The sequence below is a fragment of the Pseudonaja textilis genome, chromosome 4, assembly GCF_049901715.1.
Source record: "Pseudonaja textilis isolate UNSWEBS1 chromosome 4, rPseTex1.2, whole genome shotgun sequence".
NCBI lineage: Eukaryota > Metazoa > Chordata > Lepidosauria > Squamata > Elapidae > Pseudonaja > Pseudonaja textilis.
The window spans coordinates 79,543,138-79,550,210 of NC_141993.1; positions in this window are offsets into that span (position 1 = coordinate 79,543,138).

The window sequence follows — 7,073 nt, forward strand, 5'->3', positions numbered from 1 at the left end:
TATTTGTTGAGTATGGTTTGTCAGCCAGTTGTGAGTCCATCTGGTGGTGGTGCTATCTATTCCACTTTTTTTTGTAGCTTACCAAGAAGTAGGTTGTGGTCTACTTTATCAAATGCCTTGCTGAAATCTAAATCTATTATGTCCACAGTATTTTGCTCGTCTACTAATTTAGTCACTGTGTTAAAGAATGAAATAAGATTGGTTTGGCATGATCTGTTTTTAACAAACCCATGCTGACTGCTAGTTATTCTTTACTTGTTTCTAGATGTTAGCAGATATGTTTTTTTATTATTATCTTTTCCAATATCTTCCCAAGTATTGATGTTAGGCTGATTGGTCTAGTTTCCTGGGTCTGTTCCCCCCTCCCTTTTTTTTGAAGATGATCCAGAACGAATTGGCCTCATTCTGACAACAGATAGACAACACAACCAGCAGGACTACTTTTACTTTATTGTAAAACAGAATCTTGCTCATCTGAAAGTATAATCCCCTCCCCACCTGTTGTACAGCCTGAGAAACTTGGGAGGGTCTCTTCTGAGTATCTTGGCCTATACTGTCTATACTGTCTTTTACCAGACTGTTTCCTTGTTAGTATCTCTTTGGCCAGCCTCCTAATGTTATTCCAGCATACTGTTATATTATGGAGATTGATATCCTGCTTTATATCTCTACCTTAGACTATTTGATGATTCCAAGGAGGTCTTATCTCAGTATCTGGAGACCATGGTGATGTAGAACAAAAGGCTTCAGCCCAATCCTAGCAAAACTAAATGGCTGTGGATTTTAGATCTCCTCAGATTCTGGGTACCTGGCTTTGGGTTTTAGATGCCTAGGATCAAGGGAACGTCCATTTCTTGTTCTGGTTAGGATGCTATGAGTTACCGAATAATATCTGTGGGCAATTTGAGAGTCTCCTTGGACTCATGGCTCCTGCTCAAACAGCAGATGGTAGCCATGGTAGGAGGGCCTTTGCATACCTGTATATTGTATGCAAATTATACCTATGCCTGGACCAGGAAAAGGTGCCCACAGTCATTCATGCAATGATTATTCCACAATTAGACTTTTGCAACAGTGTCTGTGGGGCTGCCCTTGAAGACTATTCTGAAGCTTCAGCTGGTACTAAATGCAGATAGTTTTGGATGCACATTTTGTTTGGTGTGCATTACACCATTGGTCTGCAAACTGCATTCATTGTCAGTATGCTTCTTTGTTCATTCAAGGCATGGTAGTGAGCTTAAAGCCCTACATGGCATGGGACTTGTTTTCTTGGAGAAATGTCTCACCTGAGCTATACCTCCCCATCATGTGAGATCTAGCAGGAGAGATGTTACAGAGCCTGTCCATTAGGGAACGTGAACTGGCAGGTTCAACAAAAGCTCAGTCATAGTGCCTGCCCTAGGGAATAAGAGATTAGACCTGACCTAAATCTACAGGCCTGCTGTACAATCTTAAGATTGGATTTCATTGCTGAGCCTAGGGCAAAGGTTGTATGGTTGAGCCTCTATTTGATTATGTTAACTAAGTTGTTAGTTTTAGGTCAGCTTTTATATTTGTTGTTTATTTTGTTTTCACTGTGATGGTTTTATCATATTGTTTTAATCTCGGTTAGCAGCCCAAAGTCATATGTGTCATATATCTCTATGCCAAGAGGTGCACGGGCCATGTAAACTGAATAAATAAATACATAAATAAATAAAATTCATGCTAATAGTTAATAAATATACTGCAGGGAGGGTTGCTATGAGCATTATAGTGTTTGCTTCTAAGTCTTGTCTACCCTTGGTGACAATTGATTAATGAGTAATTGATTCCAAATGAAGAAAGAAACACCACATTTTCTGTCGGCCTTCAAAGCCACTGAAGGGATTTTAATATTTCTTAGCTCGACTAAGATTTCTGAAAGCTTCTCTCCAGCTGTTTGGGCCTAAGAAGTGATAAATACTGCAGACATGCGAGTTACGTTATTGTAACATTGCTTTCTTTCAGCAACAGTTGTCAGAGTGGATATTAGGTTTTAGAAAGCCATTAAGGGCTCAGTTGGAATGAAGGTTCTGCTTCCCTGTAAGTCTCAGATAACAAAACACCATCTTTGTAACTGTGCCATCAATTATTGATATTGCAATTACTATCTTTTGTACATTTGCACTTTGTAAAAACAAAGCAAAACAAAAAACCCTTCCCAGACGTATCATTTACACATGAAGCTTCGTTACAACAAAGCAGATCATAGATTCATCAAGTTCAGTTTTGTTCATAATCTCTGGTACTTCCAGTCTGCCATAGAAACTTATGCTAGCAAAGCTTGTGTTCTGTCACTGTGTTTCATAACAGAATAACAGAGTTGAAAGGAATCTTGAGGGTCTTCTACTCCAACCCCCCTGCTCACATAGGAAATCCTATACCCATGATCGCGAACCTATGCCACGCATGCTGGAAGTGGCATGCAGAACCATCTCTCTGGGCATGCCAGCTGCTGCCCATTGCTCTTCCGGTTCCGGTACACGTATGCATGCCAGCCAGCTGGACTTTGCGTGCACATGAGTGCCAACCAGCTGGTCTTCTTGCATGTGGGAGTGCTGGAAACCAGAAGAGCAGCTCCCCGGAGCACCTGTGTGCACCAGCCATCTGGTCTTCACACATGCATGTATGTTAGAAATTGGAAGACCAGGTGGGCAGTACACATGCACACTCCGGAAGCTAAGCTTCTGGTTTTCGGTGCTCCTGCAGGCATGCATCGGGGAGTTGCTCCTCCAGTTTCTGGCACCCATACACACACGCTCTCATTTCAGCAGTTGGTGTCAAAATGGTTAACCACCACTGTCATATACCATTTTATTTATTTGTTTGTCAAACATGTACAAGATAACAAGTATGAACATAAACAAGAACAAAGGGAGTAAATAGAGATAAATGGGGACAGTAAGGCAGGGACGGTAGGCATGCTGGTGCGCTTATGCAGGCCCTCTTTAAGTAGACAGTTTGAGGTTGAAGCTGTGAGGGGCTGAGGCTGTAACAATAGAGTCAAGTAGGGCATTCTAGGTGTTGACCACTCTGTTGCTGAAGCCGTATTTTCTGCAATTGAGTTTGGAACAGTTTCCTTGAGTTTGTATCAGTTGTCTGCCCATGTATTATTGTGATTGAGGCTGGAGAAGTCATTGACAGGTAAGATGTTATAACAGACAATTTTGTGTACTATGCTTAGATTGGACCACAGGCTGCACTGTTCTAGATTGTCCAGGCCCCAAATGACAAATGATTGTCCAATCTCTTCTTTAAAATCTCCAGTGAAGGAGTACCCACAGCCTCTGAAGGCAAATCTTTCCACTGATGAATTGTTCCAACTGTCAATAAATTTCTCCTTACTTTTAGGTTGGTTCTCTCCTTGATTAGCTTCCATCCATTGCTTCTTGTCCTGCCTTTAGAGGCTTTGAAGAATAGGATGATAGCCTTCTTCTTTGTAGCAGTCCCTAAGTTATGGGAATACTGCTATCACGTCAGCCCAGTCCTTCTTTTCATTACCCTAGAATATCCAATTCCTGCAACTATTCTTTGTGTTTTAGCCTCCAATTCCCTAATCATCTTTATTGCTACTCTCTGCAGTCTTTCTAGAATTTCAACATCTTTTTTATATCATGGTGACCAAAACTGGTTCATGGTAATAGGCTTAGGGGTGGCTTTTGGATCCTACTGTTCAAATTCTACTTCTGTACCTATCACATGGAACTTAGGACTGCAGTCCATATAAATGGCAAAAAAAATATTACCAAATAAATTATATTTAAATAACTTCACAGACAATGGGAGGTGTTTACTTTGTTGGTAGTGTCTAGTATCTTGGAATTACCTTCAGGTAGACTTCAATGTATAGCTATAATTGGGACTGGAACTTCTGCCACTAGGTGATGTGGTCATGAAGTGAGTCAGAACAGATTTTACAAGGGTTTTTTTTTGCCATGGTTATTAAGCAAATCATATAGTCATTAAGTGAATCAAACTTTACCCATTGATTTGCTTGTCAGAAATTCCCTGGGAAGGATGCAAATAGTGATCACAATCTAGGACACTGCAACCATTGTTCATCACACCATCCAGATGTTCCCAACCATCTTGCACTTCAAAGCATCCAAATTTTGATTGGGGACATTGCAAAGTCTGTAAGTAGGAAGACTCATTATAAGTCATTTTTTCAGCATCATTGTAACTTCAAACGGTTGTTAAATTAAAGGTTGTAAATTGAGAACTACTTGTAAACTGTAATAATCTCTTGTATCTCATAATATATTAGCATCTAGATTGAACTAACAAGGGAGATGAAAATGTGGTTCAAAAGGCAATTTCTTTGGGTCCAGCCTTTATCCCGACAAATTTGACTGTTTGCTGTTATGTTTGGATGTTTGGAATAGGATATATCAGTGTTACATCTGTTCCCTTTATACAATAATCTTTTTTTCGAAGTCAGCTTGGATGATTTCTGTCATCACTCTGCACGAACTTAAACTTCTTATTTTGTGGGATTTCAAAGAGCAGATAGAGTCAGGACTATCCAAGAAAACATGATTTCCTTATGTTTATTAATTTCAATCTTTAGCCCTTTTCTTTAAAATTTAATTCTTATTAGGAGCATGTGTGCTTTTCTCAGGGTTAAATAAGAGGACTTCCTGCTTTTCTTTGCAATTTCTTAGCATCTTTCTCTTTTACTTAGCAGCTGATATACTCACGATTTCTCTTCTTTTTGTACCTCAGCTCATTTGAAATTTTAGCTTTTCAAACACCATCTGTACAATTCCAGGCTACTCATCTACTTCTTGTTGGAGATCCCACTTTACATTACTTATACCTTTTTTTTCATTTTCAGAATTTTAATAAATGTGTTTGTGGTGCCATTGGTTTCTTCTACTACTTTCCAACAAACTTCACTGAGAGAATTTAAAATTTTGCTTTTAAGTGTTTTCTTTTTAAGTAATTCCTTTCCAAGTTCAGTGGTTTTCTTTCCTTCAATTTCTTTCCCATATAATCTTCTTTATGATTGCTTTGAGTCTCTTGAACTCTAAAACATGTATTTAGCTACACTCAGTTTTACTTTTCTTTAAAACTCATTGACTTAAGGAAAGCTGAAATATTTTCCTTCACTTCGTGAAAGAAAAAGTTTGTTGGCAAGAAAAGAATTTATTGAAGATCTCCTGGCAGGGGTCCCACTATACTCTGTTTAAAATATATAGGCACTTCTATATTATTAACATGAAGTTTATGTATAATGTTAACAATTATTTTGTAGCTTTGTAGATATTGAAGTGACAGTTTTATACCTTTGTATTAATAATTCTCATATTTAGCTTTTTTTCTATTTTTTATTTAACCTTTTTTTTTTTACTATTTTAGTACCGATTCCAATATCTTATATTGTGATAAACTTGGCTCTGCCAATTGTCTTGGGACCCAGTGCTTGGAGTGGCTGATGGGTTAGAGAGATCTCTACCCCGGTGTCAATTGTTTTCTTAGGTTTTTTTCTTAATTTTTATTTTTTTTGTATTATCTTTTTATTATGCTATAAACCACCTGGAGTCATTGTTACAATGATAAGAATGGCATATAAACCATCATCATCATCAACAATGACAATGAATCATGCCCTTCATCCTCTCAGTGACATTGGCAGACTGTATCTACCAAGGCAAATAGGTGGGCATGGAATGTTGCAAGTACATCAGAAGGTTGAAGAAGAAAAAATGACTTTGGAAGAATATCTGAAGGACAATGATGAAGATGCACTGAAGTTAGTATATCCGGAAAGCTTACTGACTCCTGAAAAGACCAAACTGGCCTACAAGAAAGACCAAATGAAGAACAGAATGGAGGCATGGGAAGACAAAGCACTACAGGCCCAACATACATTGAAAAAAAAAATAGCAAGAAAAGCAGATAATAACAAGACCTGGCAAGGACTAAAAGAAGGAAAGTTGAAGAAAGAGACTGAGAGAGTAATTCTGGCTGTACAAGACCACGCCTTAAGGATAAATGTGTAGAAAGTCAGAATGGAGAACACAGCAACTGACAGTAAGTGCCACCTATGGAAAGAAGCTGAGGAAACAGTTAAGCTGCTGCAAGATCACACAGACTGACTACAACCAGAGGCATGACAAAGTAGCAGCAATGGTGCATTGGAAAATCTGCAAGAAATATCATTTGCCTGAAAGCAGGAACTGGTGGGACCATAAAATAGGGGAAGTCATAGAAAATGAGTTAAATTGCTCTGGGACTTTCGAATTCAAACAGACAGGCACCTGCTACAGAACACCCCGGACTTAACAATTATCGATAAAAAAGACAAAAAGGGTTTGATAGTGGATGTGGCAGTGCCTGGAGACAGCAAAAGAGAAGAGAAAGAATTGGAGAAGATAACAAAATACAAAGACCTACAAATAGAAATAGATCGACCATGGCAAAGGCAAGCAAAGGTAGTACCACTAATAAATGGCACCTTGGGTGCCATTCCAAAACAACTGGAGCACCACTTAAACATCATTGGCATTGACAAATTTGCCATCAGTCAATTGCAGAAGGCGGCTTGGAACAGCTTCCATCCTGCGGTGAAATCTGTAACACCATCAAACATCCAAATCTGCCTAATCCAGGTCCTTGGTAAGGAATCGAGAGGTACACAAAAATGGCAAACCGAGTCTCAATATCTGGCTGACAGATAATACTATGATGATTAACAGATTCTTCATTTAAAATCCCCTAGCAAACTCCTATTAATATTCTCACTTCAATTGTTCCTTTGAAACGAACTTTCTTATAGGCTTACAGCAGCCTTTCCTTGCTAAGCTGCTCCACAATTGAGAATATGATAGGGAGGACAATCAACAACTCACCAGTAAAGGATATTTTCAGTTCTCACAGTGAGCACATCATGTAGTCCCTAAAAATATACTTCTTTTTCTGGTCACACGTCTGCCTTTTCCATTTATTGAATTCCATTGTCCAACTCCACTGTTCAATCTCATTGTTCCTTCACTCCCTAAGAACTTCCTACTTCTTCTCAAAAGAGCATGAATTCCAGAGGATACAAC